General features: G+C 47.9%; 1 long non-coding RNA gene and 1 pseudogene across 1 annotated transcript; one reads left to right on the plus strand and one right to left on the minus strand.

Moving 5' to 3' along the window:
* Positions 1-5,035: 5,035 nt before the first annotated feature.
* LOC128338629 (zinc finger protein 11-like) overlaps positions 5,036-24,490 on the minus strand; it is a 38,432-nt pseudogene continuing 18,977 nt past the window's right edge.
* On the plus strand, positions 14,267-22,883 carry LOC128338482 (uncharacterized). The gene is made up of 2 exons (XR_008312638.1): positions 14,267-14,486; positions 18,254-22,883. It is a non-coding gene; the product is annotated as an uncharacterized LOC128338482 (long non-coding RNA).

Consider the following 24,490-nt stretch of genomic DNA (forward strand, 5'->3'; position numbering starts at 1 on the left):
TTGCAAATCATTTTTCATTGAGTTCCATGTTTTAACATAATTATTTGAAAACAACACAAAGTTATTATTTGTTAACCAAACCCTCAAATATTTCACTTTCTTCTCCACTTTTAACCCACTTATTTCACCAAATCTATCTTTAATTTTCTGATCTATATTTTTAGTCAGAACCTTAGTTTTAGTCTTATTTATATAAAATCCAGCCAACTGGCCAAATTGCTGTATCTTGTCCAAAAGTCTTTCAATCTTATCCATTGGATTCTCTAAAAATAACACAACATCGTCTGCAAAGTCTCTCAATTTATATTCTTGTCTCCTGATTTTGGGACCATGTAATTCATCATCTTCTCTAATAGATCTACAAAGCACTTCTAAAACCAATATAAAAAGCAATGGAGAAAGTGGACAACCTTGTCTAGTCCCTTTTTGTATTACACAATTATCTGATAGTTCTCCATTTACAATAATCTTGGCATGGTATGGTTTTGATGCTCTATGAGTTTGCTCATGTGCAGTAAGGCTTGCCTTCCTCCTGAAGTTCTTTTTAACACTTCAGTCATTCATGTGGATATCTCTGTGTGCGTACTATGGTGTCTATGAAGGTCTCAACTGGTGCTGAAGCTCTTTCCACACTCCAGACATTAATGCGGTTTCTCTCCAGTGTAGTTCTGTGTATTCTAAGTGCAACTCTCTAGGTGAAGCTCTTCCCACACTCCAAGCATTTGTGTGGTTTCACCCCAGCGTGCATTCTATAGTGTGCAGTAAAATGTGGACTCTGGCGGAAGCTCTTTCCACACTCCAGGCAATTATGTGGTTTCTCACCAGTATGGGTTCTATGGTGTACAGCAAGAAGTGCACTGCAGCTGAAGATCTTTCCACATTCGATGCATTTATATGATTTCTCCCCAGTGTGGGTTCTATGGTGTCTATTAAGATTTCAGCTTGTGCTGAAGCGCTGCCAACACTCTCAGCATTTATGTGGTTTCTCCGCAGTGTGGGTTCTATGTTGTTTATAAAAATTTCCACTCATGCTGAAGCTCTTTCCACACTCCAGACATTTATGTGGATTCTCCCCAGTGTGGGTTCTATGTTGTTTATAAAGATGTTTATCATGTTGTTTATAAAGTCTCGTCTTTTATTTTATTTTATTTATTTATTTTATTTTTACATTTATATTCCGCTCTCCCTCCAATGAGCGCAGAGTGGTATACTACATACTTGAGTTTATCCTCACAACAACCCTGTTAAGTAGGTTAGGCTGAAAGAGAAGTGACTGGCCCCAAGTCACCCAGCTAGTTTCATGGCTGAATGGGGAATTGAACTCGGGTCTCCCCGGTCCTAGTCCAGCACTCTAACCACTACACCACGCTGTTCTTTCAACACAGCAGGCATTTATGTAGTTTCTCCCCATTGTGCGTTCTATGATGTGTATTAAGGTCTCCACTCGTGCTGAAGCTCTTTCCACACTCCAGGCATTTATGTGGTTTCTCTCGTGTGGGTTCTATGGTGTGCATTAAGGTCTCCACTCATGGTGAAGCACTTTCCACACTGCAGGCATTTATGTGTTTTCTCCCCTGTGTGGGTTCTATGGTATCTATAAAGGTTTCCATTCATCCTGAAGCTCTTTCCACACACCTGGCATTTATCTGTTTTCTCCCCACTGTGCGTTCTATTGTGTTCAGTAAGAGTTCGACTGCTGGTGCAACTCTTTCCACACTCCAGGCATTTATGTGGTTTCTCCGCACTGTGCGTTCTATTGTGTTCAGTAAGAGTTCGACTGCTGGTGAAACTCTTTCCACAATCCAGGCATTTATGTGGTTTCTCCCCAGTGTGCATTCTATGGTGTATATTAAGATGTCCACTCTGGCTGAAGATCTTTCCACACTCCAGGCATTTATGTGGTTTCTTCCCAGTGTGCATTCTATGGTGTGTATTAAGATGTCCACTCGTGCCGAAGCTCTTTCCACACTCCAGGCATTTATGTAGTTTCTCCCCTGTGTAGGTTCTATGGTGTATATTAAAGTCTCCACTCGTGCTGAAGCTCTTTCCACACTCAAAACATGTATGTGGTTTCTCCCCAGTGTGCGTTCTATGGTGTATATTAAGTTCTCCACTCATGCTGAAGCTCTTTCCACATTCCAGGCATTTATTTGGTTTCTCCCCAGTGTGCGTTCTATGGTGCCTATAAAGATTCCCACTCATGCTGAAGCTCTTTCCGCACTCCAGGCATTTATGTAGTTTTTCCCCTGTGTTGGGTCTATGGTTTCTATAAAGATTTCCACTCCTGCTGAAGCTCTTTCCATACTCCAGGCATTTATGCGGTTTCTCCCCAGTGTGCGTTCTATGGGGTATAATAAGGTCTCCACTCATGCTGAAGCTCTTTCCGCACTCCAGGCATTTATTTGGTTTCTCCCCAGTGTGCGTTTTATGGTGTGTATTAAGGTCTCCACTTGTGCTCAAGCTCTATCCGCACTCCAGGCATTTATGTGGTTTATCCCCAGTGTGGGTTCTATGGTGTCTATAAAGATTTCCACTCATGCTGAAGCTCTTTACACACTCCAAGCATTTATGTGGTTTCTCCCGTGTGGGTTCTATGGTGTCTATAAAGATTTCCACTCATGCTGAAGCTCTTTCCTACACCTGGCATTTATGTGCTTTCTCCCCAGTGTGTGTTCTATTGTGTTCAGTAAGAGTTTGACTGCTGGTGAAACTCTTGCCACACACCAGGCATTTATGTGGTTTGTCCCCAGTGTGCGTTCTATTGTGTTCAGTAAGAGTTCGACGGCTGGTGAAACTCTTTCCACACTCCAGGCATTTATGTGGTTTCTCCCCAGTGTGCATTCTATGGTGTCTATAAAGATTTCCACTCATGCTGAAGCTCTTTCCAAACTAAAGGCATTTATGTGGTTTTTCCCCAGTGTGGGTTCTATGGTGTGTATTAAGATGCCTACTCTGGCTGAAGCTCTTTCCACACTCCAGGCATTTATGTGTTTTCTCCCCAGTGTGCGTTCTATGGTGTGTATTAAGATGTCCACTCGGGCTTAAGCTCCTTCCATACTCCAGGCATTTATGTGGTTTCTCCCCAGTGTGCGTTCTGTGGTGTGTATTAATGTCACTATTCGTGCTGAAGCTCTTTCCGCACTCCAGGCATTTATTTGGTTTCTCCCCGGTGTGCGTATTATGGTGTGTATTAAGGTCTCCACTTGTGCTCAAGATCTATCCGCACTCCAGGCATTTATGTGGTTTATCCCCAGTGTGGGTTCTATGGTGTCTATAAAGATTTCCACTCATGCTGAAGCTCTTTACGCACTCCAAGCATTTATGTGGTTTCTCCCCTGTGTGCGTTCTATGGTGTGTATTAAGATGTGCACTCGTGCTGAAGCTATTTCCACACTCCAGGCATTTATGTGGTTTCTCCCCAGTGTGGGTTCTATGGTGTCAATTGAGATGTCCACTCTTGCTGGAGCATTTTCCACACTCCAGGCTTTTATGTGGTTTCTCCCCTGGGTGGGTTCTATGGTTTATATTAAGGTCTCCACTCGTGCTGAAGCTCTATCCACACTAAAAACATGTATGTGGTTTCTCCCCAGTGTGGGTTCTATGGTGTCTATTATGATGTCCACTCGTGCTGAAGCTCTTTCTGCACTCCAGTCATTTATGTGGTTTCTCCCCAGTGTGGGTTCTATGGTGTCTATTAAGGTCTCCACTCGTGCTGAAGCTCTTTCCACACTCAAAACATGTATGTGGTTTCTCCCCAGTGTGGGTTCTATGGTGTTCAGTGAGAGCTCCACTAGAGGTGAAGCTCTTTCCACACCCTAGGCATTTATGTGGTTTGTACCCAGAGTGGGTTCTGTGGTGTGTATTAAGGTCTCCACTCGTGCTGAAGCTCTTTCCACACTCAAGGCATTTATATGGTTTCTTCCCAGTGTGCGTTCTATGGTGTGTATTAAGGTCTTCACTCGTTCAGAAGCTCTTTCCGCACTCCAGGCATTTATGTGGTTTCTCCCCTGTGTGGGTTCTATGGTGTATATTAAGGTCTCTATTCGCGCTGAAGCTCTTTCCGCACTCCAGGCATTTATTTATGTGGTTTCTCCCACGTGTGCATTCTATGGTGTACAGTAAGAGCTCCACTCGTCGTGAAGCTAATTAAACATTCCAGGCATTTATGCGGTTTCTCCCCAGTGTTGGTTCTGTGGTGTGTATTAGGTTGTCCACTCATGTTGCAGCTCTTTCCACACTCCAGGCATTTATGTGGTTTCTTCCCAGTATGGGTTCTATGGTGTGTATTAAGATGCCCACTCTGGCTGAAGGTCTTTCCACACTCCAGGAATTTATGTGGTTTCTCCCCTGTGTGGGTTCTATGGTGTATATTAAGGTCTCTATTCATGCTGAAGCTCTTTCCGCACTCCAGGCATTTATTTATGTGGTTTCTCCCCAGTGTGCGTTCTACGGTGTACAGTAAGAGCTCCACTCCTGCTGAAGCTCTTTCCACACTCCAGACATTTATGTGGTTTCTCCCCTGTGTGGGTTCTATGGTGTATATTAAGGTCTCCACTCGTGCTGAAGCTCTTTCCGCACTCCAGGCATTTATGTGGTTTCTCCCCAGTGTGGGTTCTATGGTGTCTATAAAGATTTCCACTCATGCTGAAGCTCTTTCCGCAATCCAGGCATTTATGTGATTTATCCCCAGTGTGGGTTCTATGGTGTCTATAAAGATTTCTACTCATGCTGAAGCTCTTTCCACACTCTAGGGATTTATGTGGTTTTTCCCCAGTGTGGGTTCTATGGTGTGTATTAAGATGCCCACTCGTGCTGAAACTCTTCCCACACTCCAGGCATTTATGTGGTTTCTCCCCAGTGTGCATTTTATGGTGTGTATTAAGATGTCCACTCATGCTGAAGCTCTTTCCACACTCCAGGAATTTATGTGGTTTCTCCCCTGTGTGGGTTCTATAGTGTATATTAAGGTCTCCACTCGTGGTGAAGCTCTTTCCACACTCAACACATGTATGTGGTTTCTCCCCAGTGTGGGTTCTATGGTGTCTATTAAGATGTCCACTCGTGCTGAAGCTCTTTCCACACTGCAGGAATTTATGTGGTTTCTCCCCAGTGTGCGTTCTGTTGTGTGTATTAAGGTCTCTATTCGTGCTGAAGCTCTTTCCGCACTCCAGGCATTTATTTATGTGGTTTATCCCCAGTGTGCGTTCTATGGTGTACAGTAAGAGCTCCACTTGTGCTGAAGCTCATTCCACACTCCAGGCTTTTATGTGGTTTCTCCCCAGTGTGGGTTCTATGGTGTCTATTAAGGTCTCCACTCGTGCTGAAGCTCTTTCCACACTCAAAACATGTATGTGGTTTCTCCCCAGTGTGGGTTCTATGGTGTCTATTAAGAGCTCCACTTGTGGTGAAGCTCTTTCCACACTCCAGGCATTTATGTGTTTTCTCCCCAGTGTGCGTTCTATGGTGTGTATTAAGTTGTCCACTCGTGCTGAAGCTTTTTCCACACTCCAGGCATTTATGTGGTTTCTCCCCAGTGTGGGTTCTGTGGTGTCTATTAAGATGTCCACTCATGCTGAAGCTCTTTCCACACTCCAGGCATTTATGTGTTTTCTCCCCAGTGTGCGTTCTATGGTGTGTATTAAGTTGTCCACGTGTGCTGAAGCTCTTTCCGCACTCCAGGCATTTATATGGTTTCTCCCCAGTGTGGGTTCTATGGTGTCTATAAAGATTTCCACTCCTGCTGAAGCTCTTTCCACACTCCAGGCATTTATGTGGTTTCTCCCCAGTGTGGGTTCTATGGTGTATATTAAGGTCTGCACTCATGCTGAAGCTCTTTCCGCACTCCAGGCATTTATGTGGTTTCTCCCCAGTGTGCGTTCTATGGTGTATATTAAGGTCTCCACTCGTGCTGAAGCTCTTTCCGCACTCCAGGCATTTATGTGGTTTCTCCCCAGTGTGGGTTCTATGGTGTCTATAAAGATTTCCACTTATGCTGAAGCTCTTTCCGCACTCCAGGCATTTATGTGGTTTATCCCCAGTGTGGGTTATATGGTGTCTATAAAGATTTCCACTCATGCTGAAGCTCTTTCCACACTCCTGGCATTTATGTGGTTTCTCCCCAGTGTGCTTTCTGTTGTGTTCAGTAAGTTTTTGACTGCTGGTGAAACTCTTTCCACACTCCAGGCATTTATGTGGTTTCTCCCCAGTGTGCGTTCTATGGTGTCTATCAAGAGCTCCACTTGTGGTGAAGCTCTTTCCACATTCCAGGCATTGATGGGGTTTCTCCCCAGTGTGCATTCTATGGTGTATATTAAGGTCTCCACTTCTGCTGAAGCTCTTTCCACATTCCAGGCACTGATGTGGTTTCTCCCCAGTGTGCGTTCTATGGTGTGTATTAAGATGTCCACTCGTGCTGAAGCTCCTTCCACAGTCCAGGCATTTATGTGGTTTCTCCCCAGTGTGCGTTCTATGGTGTGTATTAAGGTCTCCACTCGTGCTGAAGCTCTTTCCGCACTCCAGGCATTTATGTGGTTTCTCCCCAGTGTGGGTTCTATGGTGTCTATAAAGATTTCCACTCATGCTGAAGCTCTTTCCACACTCCTGGCATTTATGTGGTTTCTCCCCATTGTGCGTTCTATTGTGTTCAGTAAGTTTTCGACTGCTGGTGAAACTCTTTCCACACTCCAGGCATTTATGTGGTTTCTCCCCAGTGTGGGTTCTATGGTGTCTATTAAGAGCTCCACTTGTGGTGAAGCTCTTTCCACAATCCAGGCATTTATGTGGTTTATCCCCAGTGTGGGTTCTATGGTGTCTATAAAGATTTCCACTCATGCTGAAGCTCTTTCCACACTCCTGGCATTTATGTGGTTTCTCCCCAGTGTGCGTTCTATTGTGTTCAGTAAGTTTTCGACTGCTGGTGAAACTCTTTCCACACTCCAGGCATTTATGTGGTTTCTCCCCAGTGTGGGTTCTATGGTGTCTATTAAGAGCTCCACTTGTGGTGAAGCTCTTTCCACATTCCAGGGATTGATGGGGTTTCTCTCCAGTGTGTGTTCTATGGTGTGTATTAAGATGTCCACTCATGCTGAAGCTCTTTCCACAGTCCAGGCATTTATGTGGTTTCTTCCTTGCATTCATTTTCCTCTAAAGCTGAAAGCTGGTTTCAGAAGAGAAGTTTTTCCTTCACACAGGTTTCTTTCTCCTGCTTGCTGTAATATTTCTGGATTACATGCTGAAAAACAGGTGATTCAGTCCTGTTCTTCCATTTTTCTCCATTTTTTAGACTCTCTTGTTTCCTTTTTTCCCGTCTTGCAGCTCCCTCCGCTGGTTTTCTATCCTTCTTCCTCTCCCAACATTTACCTGCAGTACCCCGGAAGAGAAAACTAGTTAGAGCCTGGGATGGAAAAGGAACCTGAGGGAGACCCTCTTGTCACAAGCCTATTTCCCAGATCCAGTCTATATGTGTCTCTTCTCCTTCAGAGATTATATGGATCTGAACTGCTTACTGAAACTGGAGCTAAACCTGTGAATCTATTCATTTCTTTAGCAATGTCTGATAAAATATTGCTATTAACCAGTTTATGCTTGTATTTTGAATTATCTTATACAGAAGCCTAATGTTTAAGCCAAAAGTTTCCCACACCCCAGACTATGCGTGACAAGCAAGAATCTTGCTGTTTGAACAAGGTAATATTTTGGAGGCTGAGAGAAGTGCCTCAGTGACCTTGCAGACTGCAGAATCAGGACCTCCCATGGCTGTCTTGTGCTCATGTTTTACATTTAAGCAAAGTGCCATCTTCTTACCGGCTAGATGTTTCTGGACAGAGATTAGCAGGAAGTAATTCAAACTAGTGATGGTTCTAATGGTTACATCTTCTGGGCCTTTGGGCAGCTCATGTTTGTATTAGAAGGAAGCGTGCTCGTCCCTCCCTCCTCCCTTCCATACTCCCATCAAGTTCAAGGCCAGCCCTAAAGGCCAGGACAGATATATGGGCTCTTTGTTGCTGATCTGTCAGGGCCAGAGAACACTTCACATGACACTAGCCGCTATCCGGGCCTGTCCCAAGACTGTGGGGTGCAAGAGATAAGCCTGCTGAACCCCAGACTTTGTGGAACCAGAGGACAACTTGATTGACACCTGACAACTCCAGATGGGCCGGGACCCCAAAGATGGGCAAGAGGTTATAGAGATGACACCCCAGTGAGAGGTGGGAAGACCCTGCCCCTCGAGAACCATCCAAGTGATCCGCGGATATATCCATTGGTGTCTCATCAGCCCAGCAGCTGCTGCCCAGTCTTTGGGTAGTCTTCACCCATTCTGTTGCAGTGGCCATTTTGGAGGCTGCCGCACATGCCCAATGCGCCTCTGCATGGCCGGATCACCAGAGGCCCATTGGGCATGCGTGGTGGCCTCCCAAATGGCCACTGCAACAGAGGTCAGGACCTGAATGGGCCAGCTCAGAATCACAGGCCTCCCCAGAATTGTGAGCTGCTCCCCTGGGAGGCTTCATCAGCCCAGCAGCTGCTGCCATGTGGGGAGAGGGGGGCTCTCAGGAGGCTCCTTACGGAGCACTTCCCGAAGGTCCCCTGTGGAGAAAAGGGGCTCCGGGACTAGAACTGCTCGCTGACCAGCTGACTTGGGTCACTTGAGGGGATCCAGCCCCCACCCTGGGGGAAGCAGAGCCTGAAGGCCCCCAGTGGCCTGTGCACAAGGACGTTGGCTCTGGCCAGATGCTCACCACATTGCCCAGTACAGTGGTGTGGCCACCATGGAAGACAGCACCTCGCTGAGGGAACCCTGGGAATGCGCCCTGTAGGTCTGTCTGGCTGCTACCTAGAAAGACTGTGGGGTTCTGGCCAATAGCCTGTGGGGATAGACTGTGCCTTGCCCAAAGAGTTGTGAAAATGGGTGCCTTTCATCAGCCTCCCTTGGAGTGGGCAAATTCCCATTCGGCTCATGACAAAGAGGCCCGATTCCTAGATACACTAAATGACTGTGCTTTAGAACAGCTGGTCATGCAACCAAATAGGGAGAAGGTGACCCTGGACTTCACCCTGAGTGGCGCTCAGCACCTCTTATGAGATGTCAGGGTCATGGAGCAGATGGGGACCAGGCACCAGAGAGCTATCCAGGTCTTCCTATATGCAAGCGGAGACCCGCCTAGGAAGTCTAATATGGCCAGTTTAGGCTACAGAAGAGGAAAGGGCTAAAAAATGTGGGGATGTTTGAAAAGAGAGCTGAAAGGGCGAGGCAGGCAGGAGGGTGAAATTGATCTTATTCAAAGCCACCATGATCCAAGCCAGTTAGAACTTGCATTTCCAAGTGGCCTGGCCTGCAGCGGTTAGCAGGGGGGGGGGGCTTTTTCAATTGTCCCCTTGGAACTGAATCTAGCAAGCTTCTGCTCTACCTTTTCTGTGTGAACTGCTTGAGGAGATTTTTTTTTTGAAAGGCACTACAGAGCCTGCTTCTGTCTGTCCTCGCCCCAAGAAAAATGGGACAGAAATAGTTCTTAAAGGTCCATGAGCCAGTTATCAGCTTGATCTGCAGCTGTCCAAGGGATTTCTCCTGGACCGACTTCCAAGCTCCTCTTGGTTATGGAGAATGATTTCCATTTTACTTGGGAAGCCGCAGGGTCCATTAGTATGACCAGACACCATGGCTCCTTCTCTCCATGCCTCCCTCTCCCACGCCAGAAAACACTGAGGGATGGTGCTTGTTATTAATTGTTATTATTATCATTAGCTCCTTTGCACACTAATGCTGGAAGAAGCCCCCTTTATTTCCTAAGTTTTGGTGGGGGTTTAATTCAACACCCTTCCAAGCTTAGTCTTTTTTCTAGATGACAGCTGAAAAGCAACCAGGACAAGGGTGTGCGTTTCCTCGAGGGCAAGGGTTTGCGTGTTCCACAATGAACTGATCGGGGGGATTCCAAGCAAAAAGCCAGATGAGCCTGTCGGTGCTTCTCTGGGTGCATCGAGGGAATTCCACACTCCAGCTCTAATGACTGGGGAGGTGGGCTGAAGGTGCTTTCAAGTAATGCAGGTGGCTTCAAATTGTGTTGGCTATTTATACCTAGAGTTAGAGAACACTAAAAGTTCTTAAAGTCATTTGTATAGAAACATAAGATCAATTAATAGATAAATAAGGAGAGTGAGAAGTGGGATGACTGGAATGGGAGAAACCCGAGTTCAAATCCTTTCCCACTCAAACACAAAGCTCAGTGGATGCCCTTGGGCCCATCACTTTGTCTCCTACTAACCTACCGCACAGGACTGTTGTAAGAAGTAAATGGGGGCGGGGGGAGAAAAAGCCTTATGCCACCCTATGCACCTTAGGCAAATAGGAAGCCGCCTTATACTGAGTCAGGCCATTAGTCCATCTAGCTCAGGATTGTCTTCACAGACTGGCAGTGGCTTCTCCAAGGTTGCAGGTAGGAGTCTCTCTCAGCCCCATCTTGGAGATGCCAGACAGGGATCTCGGAGCCTTCTGTATGCAAGCATGAAGGTGCTCCTCTACTGGCTAGGGCCCCAATCCCTAAGGGGAATATTTGGCAGGGCTCACAAATGCGGTCTTCCAATCAAATGCAATGATGGGGTGGGGGAAGCCAGACCACCAGGCAGGTCCCTTCAGGCATAGGGGTCACCCCTGGCCTCCTCTTCCCCACTTTCCAGCACCTATCCTTTTATTCTCCAGCAGAAATCTGGGTTTGTGGGCTTGGAAACTGTGAGGCTCCATCCTTGCCTATCAAAGGGCATTTCCCCAGTCTGGAGCTCGCTATTATCTCTCAAGCTGTTTGGGCCTCACTCACTCTCTGACCTAAACTCCCAGACCAACGCTCAACAGACTGAAACACTGATTTTGTTTTTTCAGGTGGGTTCCAGAACTCATGCAGACTACCAAAACAATTTTTTTAAAAATTGGGTTGGGGCAAAGAGCTCTTCTTGCAAACCCTCCTGGCCTCTCTCTCTCCCCACCCACCTCCACGGGCGGATGCTGCTGGCTGCACTCCTCACAGCCCTGCCGGGACATTTCCGACAGCAGAAAAGACTGCTGGGTGCCTGGGAGAGAGAGACCCCCCCCCTCCACCCCTTGTCTTGTCTACCCAGACGGGCAGCGGCTCCCTCGAGGTTTCAGACCCCCCCCCCTCCACCCCTTCCCCTTCCTGATGCCTTTTCCTCCCTCCTGCAGAGGGCCCTGAAGTCGGTGGCTGCCTGCTGGGCGGAAGGAGCTGCCCACAGGCCCTGCCAGCCGCCTCCTGGGCACTGCCCTCCATCTCCCAGCCCTGCTGGAGAGCAGCGGCCATGGAAGGGAGCCACGCTTCCCCCAGCCCCACACATCCCCCCCCCTCCGGTGCTGCCCCAGGGCTCATCCCAGCACAGGGGACTTCGGGACACAGGAGGCGGGCTGCCTTCCCCGGAGTCAGACCCTTGGTCCGTCCAGCTCACGCTTGTCTACCCAGACGGGCAGCGGCTCCCTCGAGGTTTCAGACCCCCCCCTCCACCCCTTCCCCAGGCGGCTGCTCCTGCTGCTCCTCCTCCCTTACCTGGCTCTTTCTCCCAAGCACTCAGCAGCCAGGAAGGAGTCCTTCAGGCTGGCACGTGATCCGTGTGTGTCTGTGTGTAAGAACACGTGCAGCCCTTCATGCAGCGCCGGCCTCTTGCACCCTGCTTCGGACTCAAAGATGCCCCTGAAAATCAAGGAAAGTCCTTCTCGTTACTCCCAGCAGGCTTCTGCAGCCCACTGCAAGCTCCTTCTCCTTCCCAAACCCTTCACTCCCCGCCTTCGCTGCCTCTCCCTCCTCTCAGCTGCTCCTCATGCAACACTTTCAGGCGATTCCCACGATCCAAATCCCTGGTGGCTGGGGGGGGGGGGCAGTATCTCACAATGCATTGCACAGGAAGCCGAGAGGCTGGGCATGGCAATACCCAGCTCTTTAAGCAGCACTCTGAGGACTTCAGGAAACCGGGCTGCCCGTGGGAGGCTGTGATGATAAGGGGGGTGGGGGTGGGCACAACTTGAGGGTGGTGCAGCCTGCAGACCTCCAAGCCTGGCCAGTAGAACTAGGGAGGCGGAGGAGGAGGAGGAAGAAGCATAAATCCAGGGGGAAGGGGGGGGTGATGGATGCATGCAGCAGATTGCAGAACTCCTGGCCCCAAGCTAGCAGCTGCTCTCTGACTCCTCCAGTCTGCTCTGTGCAGACCCTCAGGGGAGCCTCTTGCGCTGCTCACGGATCGTCTCCCATCCACATGCAAACCAGATCGGAACCCTGCTTAGCCTTCGGGACCATTCACGCTTGAAAAGGGGAGGAGGAGAAAGCAGGGCAGTCCAGCCGAGGAGGGTGCAGGGAGCAGGAGCAGAGGCTGGCCCGGCGGGGGGGGGAGGAGGAGGGGGGCCCCATAGAGTCTATTTGAGCAGCCTTCCTCCCCACCAGGAGGAGATCCCTCCCCGCGATCCAGTTTAAGAGTCATCACTGCACCTTCTCATCAGAGACCGCGAGTAGAAGGAAAGCAAACGGCGATTCTTGCTGCTGCCCGGAGTGGGGGGCAAGCCAGGCACGTACCTGGGCGAGGGGGGGCACAGCTGCGTCTTTCAGGGATGAAGAGCAGGACCGGCACTCCGGCCTCCCTCGGTCGGGCCCGGGCGGGCAGCTTGCAAGCAAAGCCAAAGCCCGAGGAGAGCGGAGCGGAGCATGCTCAGCGGGGGCCAGAATCCACTAGACTGCTTCAGCCGCCTAGAGGCAAAACGGAGACAGGGAGGCTGCACTTTAGGGGACTCCTCCTCCTGTCTACCACCCTAGGAAAGTTTCCCTTTTTTTATCACCATATGTGGGGCGGGGGCACTTTGCAGCTCCAGACTTGGGAGTCACACTTCAGCCACTGTGGAAAGTCCCTTCGTGCCGGGATGGGGAGAGCTCAGCTCAGCTGCAGGCTTGCAGGCAGAAGGCTCCGAGTCCCCTCTCTGGCAGCCGCTCCTGCCTGAAACCTCGAGGGAGCCGCTGCCCGTCTGGGTAGACAAGCGTGAGCTGGACGGACCAAGGGTCTGACTCCGGGGAAGGCAGCCCGCCTCCTGTGTCCCGAAGTCCCCTGTGCTGGGATGAGCCCTGGGGCAGCACCGGAGGGGGGGGGATGTGTGGGGCTGGGGGAAGCGTGGCTCCCTTCCATGGCCGCAGCTCTCCAGCAGGGCTGGGAGATGGAGGGCAGTGCCCAGGAGGCGGCTGGCAGGGCCTGTGGGCAGCTCCTTCCGCCCAGCAGGCAGCCACCGACTTCAGGGCCCACTGCAGGAGGGAGGAAAAGGCATCAGAGAGCAAGGAAAATGTACAGGGGAAAAGCAGGTCCAGAGATCGAGGGGCTGGAGGGAGCACCTTCCTGATGAGGAAAGGCGAAAGATCCGTCTCTGTTTCCAAAGCTAAAAGTCCACTAAGGGGGAGCAAAAGGCAGACTTGTCAGTGTGCAAGCCAGAGAGCAAGAATGTGGGGGGTGGGGGGTGCTTACCCACTCTCACAGCCTTGGAACGGACCCTGACTAGAAGCAGGTTCTCTGGCAAAAAGCAGTCCTTGTGTTCTCACGGCCGAGGTTCTCAGACATGCTTCCCCGGACGTTGTTAGACTAAAGATACCATCATCCCCGGCCAAGATGCCCAAGTGCCACCATGAGTGGAGTGCTGCCTGTGTGAGTCAGGAGGTCCCCCCTCGGCTCAGGTGCCCATAGCTTGGCCCCACCCACTGACCTCCAGATCCCCCTGAGGCCGGGTTGTGCAGGAGGTGGGGGGCAGCCCTTCCTCCCATCCTCAGGGAATTGAATTGGCAGCCGAAGGAAGCAGTTTCCTTCCCTTCCCTTCAGCTTCTCTCCTCAGAGCAGACTGGAGGAGTCAGAGAGCAGCTGCTAGCTTGGGGCCAGGAGTTCTGCAATCTGCTGCATGCATCCATCACCCCCCCCTTCCCGTGGATTTCTCCCTCCTCCTCCTGCTCCTCCCTAGTTCTACTGGCCAGGCTCGGAGGTCCCCAGGCTGCACCACCCTCAACTTGTGCCCACCCACCCCCTTATCATCACAGCCTCCCACCGGCAGCCCAAATTCATGAAGTCCTCAGAGTGCTGCTCAAAGAGCTGGGCATTGCCATGCCCAGCCTCTCGGCTTCCTGTGCAATGCATTGTGGGATACTGCCCCCCCCCATCCTCCAGGGATTTGGATCCTGGGAATCGCCTGAAAGTGTTGCATGAGGAGCAGCTGAGAGGAGGGAGAGGCAGCGAAGGCGGGGAGTGAAGGGTTTGGGAAGGAGAAAGAGCTTGCAGTGGGCTGCAGAAGCCTGCTGGGAGTAACGAGAAGGACTTTCCTTGATTTTCAGGGGCATCTTTGAGTCCGAAGCAGGGTGCAAGAGGCCGGCGCTGCATGAAGGGCTGCACGTGTTCTTACACACAGACACACACGGATCACGTGCCAGCCTGAAGGACTCCTTCCTGGCTGCTGAGTGCTTGGGAGAAAGAGCCAGGTAAGGGAGGAGGAGCAGCAGGAGCAGCCGCCTGGGCAAGGGGTGGAGGGGGGGTCTCTCTCTCCCAGGCACCCAGCAGTCTTTTCTGCTGTCGGAAATGTCCCGGCAGGGCTGTGAGGAGTGCAGCCAGCAGCATCCGCCCATGGAGTTGGGTGGGGGGAGAGACAGAGGCCAGGAGGGTTTGCAAGAAGAACTCTTTGCCCCAACCCAATTAAAAAAAAAATTGTTTTGGTAGTCTGCATGAGTTCTGGAACCCACCTGAAAAAACAAAATCAGTGTTTCAGTCTGTTGAGCGTTGGTCTGGGAGTTTAGGTCAGAGAGTGAGTGAGGCCCAAGCAGCTTGAGAGATAATAGCGAGCTCCAGACTGTGGAAATGCCCTTTGATAGGCAAGGATGGAGCCTCACAGTTTCCAAGCCCACAAACCCAGATTTCTGCTGGAGAATAAAAGGATAGGTGCTGGATGGTGGGGAAGAGGAGGCCAGGGGTGACCCCTATGCCTGAAGGGACCTGCCTGGTGGTCTGGCTTCCCCCACCCCATCATTGCATTTGATTGGAAGACCGCATTTGTGAGCCCTGCCAAATATTCCCCTTAGGGATTGGGGCCCTAGCCAGTAGAGGAGCACCTTCATGCTTGCATACAGAAGGCTCCGAGATCCCTGTCTGGCATCTCCAAGATGGGGCTGAGAGAGACTCCTACCTGCAACCTTGGAGAAGCCACTGCCAGTCTGTGAAGACAATCCTGAGCTAGATGGACTAATGGCCTGACTCAGTATAAGGCGGCTTCCTATTTGCCTAAGGTGCATAGGGTGGCATAAGGCTTTTTCTCCCCCCGCCCCCATTTACTTCTTACAACAGTCCTGTGCGGTAGGTTAGTAGGAGACAAAGTGATGGGCCCAAGGGCATCCACTGAGCTTTGTGTCTGAGTGGGAAAGGATTTGAACTCGGGTTTCTCCCATCCCAGTCAACCCACTTCTCACTCTCCTTATTTATCTATTAATTGATCTTATGTTTCTATACAAATGGCTTTAAGAACTTTTAGTGTTCTCTAACTCTAGGTATAAATAGCCAACACAATTTGAAGCCGCCTGCATTACTTGAAAGCACCTTCAGCCCACCTCCCCAGTCATTAGAGCTGGAGTGTGGAATTCCCTCGATGCACCCAGAGAAGCACCGACAGGCTCATCTGGCTTTTTGCTTGGAATCCCCCCGATCAGTTCATTGTGGAACACGCAAACCCTTGCCCTCGAGGAAACGCACACCCTTGTCCTGGTTGCTTTTCAGCTGTCATCTAGAAAAAAGACTAAGCTTGGAAGGGTGTTGAATTAAACCCCCACCAAAACTTAGGAAATAAAGGGGGCTTCTTCCAGCATTAGTGTGCAAAGGAGCTAATGATAATAATAACAATTAATAACAAGCACCATCCCTCAGTGTTTTCTGGCGTGGGAGAGGGAGGCATGGAGAGAAGGAGCCATGGTGTCTGGTCATACTAATGGACGCTGCGGCTTCCCAAGTAAAATGGAAATCATTCTCCATCACCAAGAGGAGCTTGGAAGTCGGTCCAGGAGAAATCCCTTGGACAGCTGCAGATCAAGCTGATAACTGGCTCATGGACCTTTGATAACTGTCTGTCCCATTTTTCTTGGGGCGAGGACAGACAGAAGCAGGCTCTGTAGTGCCTTTCAAAAAAAAAAATCTCCTCAAGCAGTTCACACAGAAAAGGTAGAGCAGAAGCTTGCTAGATTCAGTTCCAAGGGGACAATTGAAAAAGCCCCCCCTGCTAACCGCTGCAGGCCAGGCCACTTGGAAATGCAAGTTCTAACTGGCTTGGATCATGGTGGCTTTGAATAAGATCAATTTCACCCTCCTGCCTGCCTCGCCCCTTCAGCAATCTTTTCAAACATCCCCACATTTTTTAGCCCTTTCCTCTTCTGTAGCCTAAACTGGCCATATTAGACTTCCTAGGCGGGTCTCCGCTTGCATATAGGAAGACCTGGATAGCTCTCTGGTGCCTGGTCCCCATCTGCTCCATGACCCTGACATCTCATAAGAGGTGCTGAGCGCCACTCAGGGTGAATCACAGGGTCACCTTCTCCCTATTTGGTTGCATGACCAGCTGTTCTAAAGCACAGTCATTTAGTGTATCTAGGAATCGGGCCTCTTTGTCATGAGCTGAATGGGAATTTGCCCACTCCAAGGGAGGCTGATGAAAGGCACCCATTTTCACAACTCCTTGGGCAAGGCACAGTCTATCCCCACAGGCTATTGGCCAGAACCCCACAGTCTTTCTAGGTAGCAGCCAGACAGACCTACAGGGCGCATTCCCAGGGTTCCCTCAGCGAGGTGCCGTCTTCCATGGTGGCCACACCACTGTACTGGGCAATGTGTAGAGCATCTGGCCAGAGCCAACGTCCTTGTGCACAGGCCACTGGGGGCCTTCAGGCTCTGCTTCCCCCAGGGTGGGGGCTGGATCCCCTCAAGTGACCCAAGTCAGCTGGTCAGCGAGCAGTTCTAGTCCCGGAGCCCCTTTTCTCCACAGGGGACCTTCGGGAAGTGTTCCGTAAGAAGCCTCCTGAGAGCCCCCCTCTCCCCACATGGCAGCAGCTTCTGGGCTGATGAAGCCTCCCAGGGGAGCAGCTCACAATTCTGGGGAGGCCTGTGATTCTGAGCTGGCCCATTCAGGTCCTGACCTCTGTTGCAGTGGCCATTTGGGAGGCCACCACGCATGCCCAATGGGCCTCTGGTGATCCGGCCATGCAGAGGCGCACTGGGCATGTGCGGCAGCCTCCAAAATGGCCACTGCAACAGAATGGGTGAAGACTACCCAAAGACTGGGCAGCAGCTGCTGGGCTGATGAGACACCAATGGATATATCCGCGGATCACTTGGATGGTTCTCGAGGGGCAGGGTCTTCCCACCTCTCACTGGGGTGTCATCTCTATAACCTCTTGCCCATCTTTGGGGTCCCGGCCCATCTGGAGTTGTCAGGTGTCAATCAAGTTGTCCTCTGGTTCCACAAAGTCTGGGGTTCAGCAGGCTTATCTCTTGCACCCCACAGTCTTGGGACAGGCCCGGATAGCGGCTAGTGTCATGTGAAGTGTTCTCTGGCCCTGTTAGATCAGCAACAAAGAGCCCATATATCTTTCCTGGCCTTTAGGGCTGGCCTCCTTGAACTTGATGGGAGAATGGAAGGGAGGAGGGATGGAGGAGCACTCTTCCTTCTAATACAAACATGAGCTGCCCAAAGGCCCAGAAGATGCAACCATTAGAACCATCACTAGTTTGAATTACTTCCTGCTAATCTCTGTCCAGAAACATCTAGCCGGTAAGAAGCTGGCACTTTGCTTGAATGTAAAACATGAGCACAAGACAGCCATGGGAGGTCCTGATTCTGCAGTCTGCAAGGTCACTGAGGCACTTCTCTCAGCCTCCAAAATATTAGCTTGTTCAAACAGCAAGATTCTTGCTTGTCGCCCATAGTCTGGGGTGTGGGAAACTTTTGGCTTAAACATTAGGCTTCTGTATAAGAGAATTCAAAATACAAGCATAAACTGGTTAATAGCAATATTTTATCAGACATTGCTAAAGAAATGAATAGATTCACAGGTTTAGCTCCAGTTTCAGTAAGCAGTTCAGATCCATATAATCTCTGAAGGAGAAGAGACACATGCAGACTGGATCTGGGCCATAGGCTCGTGACAAGAGGGTCTCCCTCAGGTGCCTTTTCTATCCCAGGCTCTAACTAATTTTCTCTCTCGTGGTACTGCAGGTAAATGTTGGGAGAGGAAGAAGGATAGAAGCCCAGCAGAGGGTGCTGCTAGATGGGGAAAAAGGAAACAAGAGAGTCTAAAAACTGGAGAAAAATTGAAGAACAGGAATGAATAACCTGTTTTTCAGCATGTAATGCAGCAAATATTACATCAAGCAGGAGAAATAAGCCTGTGTGTAGGAAAAACTTCTCTTCTGAAACCAGCTTTCAACTTTAGAGGGAAATGAATGCAAGGAAGAAACCACATAAATGCCTGGACTGTGGAAAGAGCTTCAACCAGAGAGCACATCTTACTGTACACCATAGAATCCACACTGGGGAGAAACCCCATCAATGCCTGGAGTGTGGAAAGAGCTTCATCACGAGTGGACATCTTAATAGACACCATAGAACGCACACTGGGGAGAAACCACAGAAATTCCTGGAGTGTGGAAAAAGCTTCTGCAGGAGAGGACATCTTAATAGACACCATAGAATCCACACTGTAGAGTAACCACATATACGCCTGGATTGTGGAAAGAGCTTCAGCAGGAGTGGACATCTTAATACACACCATAGAACGCACACTGGGGAGAAACCACATGAATTCCTGGAGTGTGGAAAGAGCTTCGGCACGAGTGGACATCTTAATACACACCATAGAACCTACACTGGGGAGAAACCACATAAATGCCTGGAGTGTGGAAAGAGCTTCAGTACGAGTGGACATCTTAATACAAATCATAGAACCCACACTGGGGACAAACCACATAAATGCCTGGAGTGTGGAAAGAGCTTCACCTCTCGTGGAGCTCTTACTGTGCACCATAGAACCCACACTGGGGAGAAACCACATAAATGCCTGGAGTGCGGAAAGAGTTTCAGCACAAGTGAAGATCTTAATACACACTATAGAACGCACACTGGGAAGAAACCACATAAATGCCAGGAGTGTGGAAAGAGCTTCACCACGAGTGGAGACGTTAATACACACCATAGAACGCACACTGGGGAGAAACCACATAAATGCCTGGAGTGTGGAAAGAACTTCAGCACGAGGGGAGACCTTAATACACACAATAGAATGCACACTGGGGAGAAAGCACATAAATGCCTGCAGTGTTGAAAGAACTTCAGAACAAGTGGAGACCTATATAGACACCATAGAACCCACACGGGGGAGAAACCACATAAATGCCTGCAGTGTGGAAAGTGCTTCACCATGAGTGGAGACCTTAATACACACCATAGAACCCACACAAGAGAAACCACATAAATGCCTGGAGTGCGGAAAGAGCTTCAGCATGAAGGAAATCTTTATAGACACCATAGAAACTACACTGCTGAGAAACCACATAAATGCCTGGAGTGCGGAAAGAGGTTCAGCACGAGTGGAGACCTTAATACACACCATAGAACCACACTGGGGAGAAACCACATAAATGCCTGGTGTGTTGAAAGAACAGCGTGGTGTAGTGGTTAGCATGCTGGACTAGGACCGGGGAGACCCGAGTTCAAATCTCCATTCAGCCATGAAACTAGCTGGGTGACTCTGGGCCAGTCACTTATCTCTCAGTCTAACCTACTTCACAGGGTTGTTGTGAGGAGAAACTCAAGTATGTAGTACATCGCTCTGGGCTCATTGGAGGAAGAGCGGGATATAAATGTAAAAATAAATAAATTAAATAAAAGTGGAGACCTATATAGACACCATAGAACCCACACTGGGGAGAAACCACATAAATGCCTGCAGTGTGGAAAGTGCTTCACTATGAGTGGAAATTTTTATAAACAATTTTTATAAACAATTTTTAGAACCCAGACTGGGGAGAATCCACATAAAAGTTCCAATTGCAGAAGTACAAGTGCAATAACTAGTCAGCAAGTCTGTACACAATTGTCTGTCTGAAGCAGAGGTGTCTTGTTATTCATGAATAACACAAAAAACTTTTTGAATTTGATCTTTGGATCAATTCTATCCACTCTTCTATTAAATTCACTATGGTCTCTAATTTACATAAAATAGCATTTTTGGACACATACATTAACATAGGACAAGACAGGTCTATCTTCTTTCAACTTCATCGAAAACCTACAGACAAGAACATGCTTCTCCATTTTGATTCATGGCATCCAGATCATTTACGGAAAGGACTTCCTTATAGCCAATTTTTACAACTAAAAAGGAATGCTACTCATCATTTGGATTTTGAAAAAGAGGTACACACTCTCACGAATCAATTGCAAGACAGGGGTTACCCGAAACAGATCATCAATGCAGCCAAGATAAAGGCAGATCGAATAAGTAGAAGCTGGCTTTTGGAGGAGAGACCGCACAAAAATAAAATGTCTAACCGACTCATATGGTCCTCACATTTTACGCCCTTGAGCTTTACAATCAAGAACATCATCCGACAGGAATGGTGTATTGTAAAAGACATTCCAGGGTGCACATTACCACCGATTTTTGCCTTCAAAAAAACCAAAAGTATTAGAAATATCTGACAAAAGCAGACATGTATGTGAATCCAACTACAAATGAACCCGTAATGGGGTTCTATCGGTGTGGTCATTGCGCTGCTTGCAAACTAGCTGTGGAGATAAAGGAATTGTATATCACTCGGGAGAAACGTAATGTTAAATTGTCTTTCTTCGCCAATTGCAGCAGCAAGAACATTATCTACATGATTACATGCCCCTGTGGTCTTAAATATATAGGCAAAAGCACTATATATGCGGTTAGGACCAGGATTCTAGAACATCGGTCTAGAATCAAATACAATGTTTTGGAGGCTCCCCTGATGGAACATTTTCGATCTTGTTCACATTCTCCTGAAGATATTAGGTTCAGTGTCATCTTTAGACATCCGCCTCGAAGATTTGAGTATGAGGACATTGATTCTTTTCTTCTTAAAATGGAATCCTTTTTTATATACAAACTCAATACAGTTGTTCCCCATGGTTTGAACTCATCATGCAATTTGGCAGTATTTCTTTAAGATATGTCTGGTTGATGAGTATACATGTAGGATATACTGTGGCATTTTCCCTGTTTTTGATACTTAAGTTATGTTTTTGAAAATAATTCCTGCAAAGGATATGATAACACTTCCCCAATGAAATTGGTATTTTGAGCAGAGTTACTAACAATTTACAGGATGACAATATCATACATTTTCTAGAGCCTTTGTGGCAATAATTTTGTGACAATATTTTTTGTGACATATATCAGACTGATTATTACAGTCTGTAACATTTTAGAATTATGTTTCTATTAACTGGCAAGTTTCATGGTTTTTGTGAGCCAAGCATTATGTTCAAGGTCATTGTTGATGACTGATAAAGTAGACATACTGTAACATACGTAAAATGAGAGTGTTACACACCATTTTGTTTTATAAAAGTGGGCACACTTTATTCTGATATATGAATTTGGGAACTATAGTCCTTATGCCAGTATAAGCTGTTGATTATTGAATTTTTCTGGGAATGTTAACAAATGCGTTCACAGATGGTTGTTTTTAAAGTGAGAACTAACAGTAGATTATTGCAGATTGACTACAGTATGTTATTGGTGAATGTATCATGTCAGGAATGTCAACAAGCAGTAATTATAGCTGCTTTTTTTAAAGTAAGAACCAACAGCAATGATGTTTCGATATTACATTCCATTGAGAATGTTAACAACTACTGTTACATGTACTTGGTCTTTTAAAATAAGAGTTACTAGCAGGTCAATAATGATTGTTATAGGCATTTGTTCTCCTAAAGTAAGAGTTAACAACAGATTGATGTATTGTGTTGACTATAGTATCAGCATAAGTGTGCCGACAATGTGAATGATTTACTCTATGAATAACAGACCACAGCTGTTTTGTTTATGGAATTAACCACTCAGTGTGATTAAAGTGATACTCCCTGCTAATCACCACACCTTCAAGTAGCGGGCTATATAATGCTAATCACCATGCCTTTAATTAGTGGGCTATATAATACAGAGCCCCATGAGCTGATTAGCCATTGAATGATTTGTCTTCCCAAAGTGAGATGTAGGAGGATAGAGCTCTCAAAAAAAATACTTTTGGAGGAAATGGGTATGTGCTAATGGGCGTATAGAGAGGAGGTTTTGGATGACATTATGATGTTTGTTGGATGATGTAATCAGCTGCAGAACTGTTCTTGTGCTCACACTTCCAGAAGCTTTGCAGCTCTGATGAAGAATGTTTGAAATGGGCTGGAGAATTTCCTGGGTTCGCCCATCAGCTCTGCTAGCTCTGCCTCAGACAGACAATTGTGTACAGATTTGCTGACTAGCTATTGTAATTGTTATTTCTGCAACTGGAACTTTTGCAGTTTATTTTCATGAATAACAAGACAGCTCTGCTTCAGACAGACAATTGTATACAGACTTGCTGACTAGTTATTGCACTTGTACTTCTGCAATTGGAACTTTTGCAGTTTTTTTTCATGAATAACAAGACTTTCCTGTACCAATTGATCATTTGGATGTTCAGGACCTACGTTTACCATGTACTATTTACACTTATTGCATTTATGCAGTTAAAGTTCAAGTGATCTGTATATCAAAAACCCTTCGTGGTCTTTTTTTCCGCATATATTCAAAAAAATAATAATGGATATTTTCACAACATTGGAAGTGTTTTGATTTTGTCACAACAATGTATATGTTGGGTTCTTCTTATGAACAAGAGCTTTGAAAGTAATGTAAGTTCTGGAAGTGTTATCAATTCCAATTGCTACTATTATCATTATTTTTGCACGGTTTCACTCATTCGAATGTGGAAAGAGCTTCAGCATGAGTCCACTTCTTGCTGTACACCATAGAACCCATTCTGGGGTGAAACCACACAAATGCTTGGAGTGTGGGAAGAGCTTCACCTAGAGAGTTGCACTTATAATACACCACAGAACCACACTGGGGAGAAACCGCATTAATGTCTGGAGTGTGGAAAGTGCTTCAGCATGAGTGGAAATTTTTATAGACAACATAGAACCCACACTGGGGAGAAACCACATAAATGCTGGGAGTGTTGGCAGAGCTTCAGCACAAGTTGAAATCTTAATAGACACCATAGACCCCAACTGGGGAGAAATCTTATAAATGCCTCAAATGTGGAAAGATCTTCAGCTGCAGTGCACTTCTTGCTGTACAACATAGAACCCATACTGGTGAGAAACCACATGATTGCCTGGAGTGTGGAAAGAGCTTCCGTCAGAGTCCACATTTTACTGCACACTATAGAATGCACGCTGGGGTGAAACCACACAAATGCTTGGAGTGTGGGAAGAGCTTCACCTAGAGAGTTGCACTTAGAATACAGAGAACCACACTGGGGAGAAACCGCATTAATGTCTGGAGTGTGGAAAGATCTTCAGCACCAGTTGAGACCTTTATAGACACCATAGTACTCATATAGAGAAATCCACATAAATGCCTGGAGTGTTAAAAAGAAGTTCAGGAGGAAGGCAAGCCTTACTGCACATGAGCAAACTCACAGGGCATAAAAACCATACCCATGAAACTGCAGAGAAAATGTGTAAAACTGTGCCTCACTGTGTGAAATATAAAACCTTGTCACATTTCCTTTCTCTTCTGACTTGCTTTTACCCTTGTTACCTTCTGAGGCATTTGGGACCCCGTGTTCATACTGGTGTGTTTGGTTCTGTGTTAAGAAACAGTCTGCATAATTCAGTCCAACTGATTCATGACTATTGGTGTTTCACAGCATTCACTTTCTTTTGCTTGCCTAGGAATACCTTTCTGTGTTGGTTCGTGTAGGCAGTACTGAGCTGGATGGACCCATGGTGTGACTGAGTTCAGGAGCTTCACATGTTCATCTGGAGCAGCCCTAACTCCGGGGTAGAGCCCTTGCTGTCCATGCCAGAGGTCGCAGGTTCAATCCCTGGCAGCATCCACAGATAGGGCTGGGACAGAGGTTGTCTGAAACCTTGGAGGATCACTGCCAGTCAGTGTAGACCAGAGCTGAACAGCTTTGTCCCTCCTGCCGTTGTTGGCTACATCTCGCACCACCCCTGAATACTGATGACTGTTGCTGTGCATACAGGGAGGTCTAAGCAAAAGGGTTCAAGCTGTGCTGCCCAAGGTCAGATAGTACTGAACTAGATGGAGGGTGGCTTAGTCTATACAGTTTCTTCCAGAGTTCCATGTAGCATGCGCACACGCGCGCGCGCGCACACACACACACACACACACACACGGTGCTTAGGAGTTCATTA

This window comes from Hemicordylus capensis, chromosome 16 (genome assembly GCF_027244095.1).
Source record: "Hemicordylus capensis ecotype Gifberg chromosome 16, rHemCap1.1.pri, whole genome shotgun sequence".
NCBI lineage: Eukaryota > Metazoa > Chordata > Lepidosauria > Squamata > Cordylidae > Hemicordylus > Hemicordylus capensis.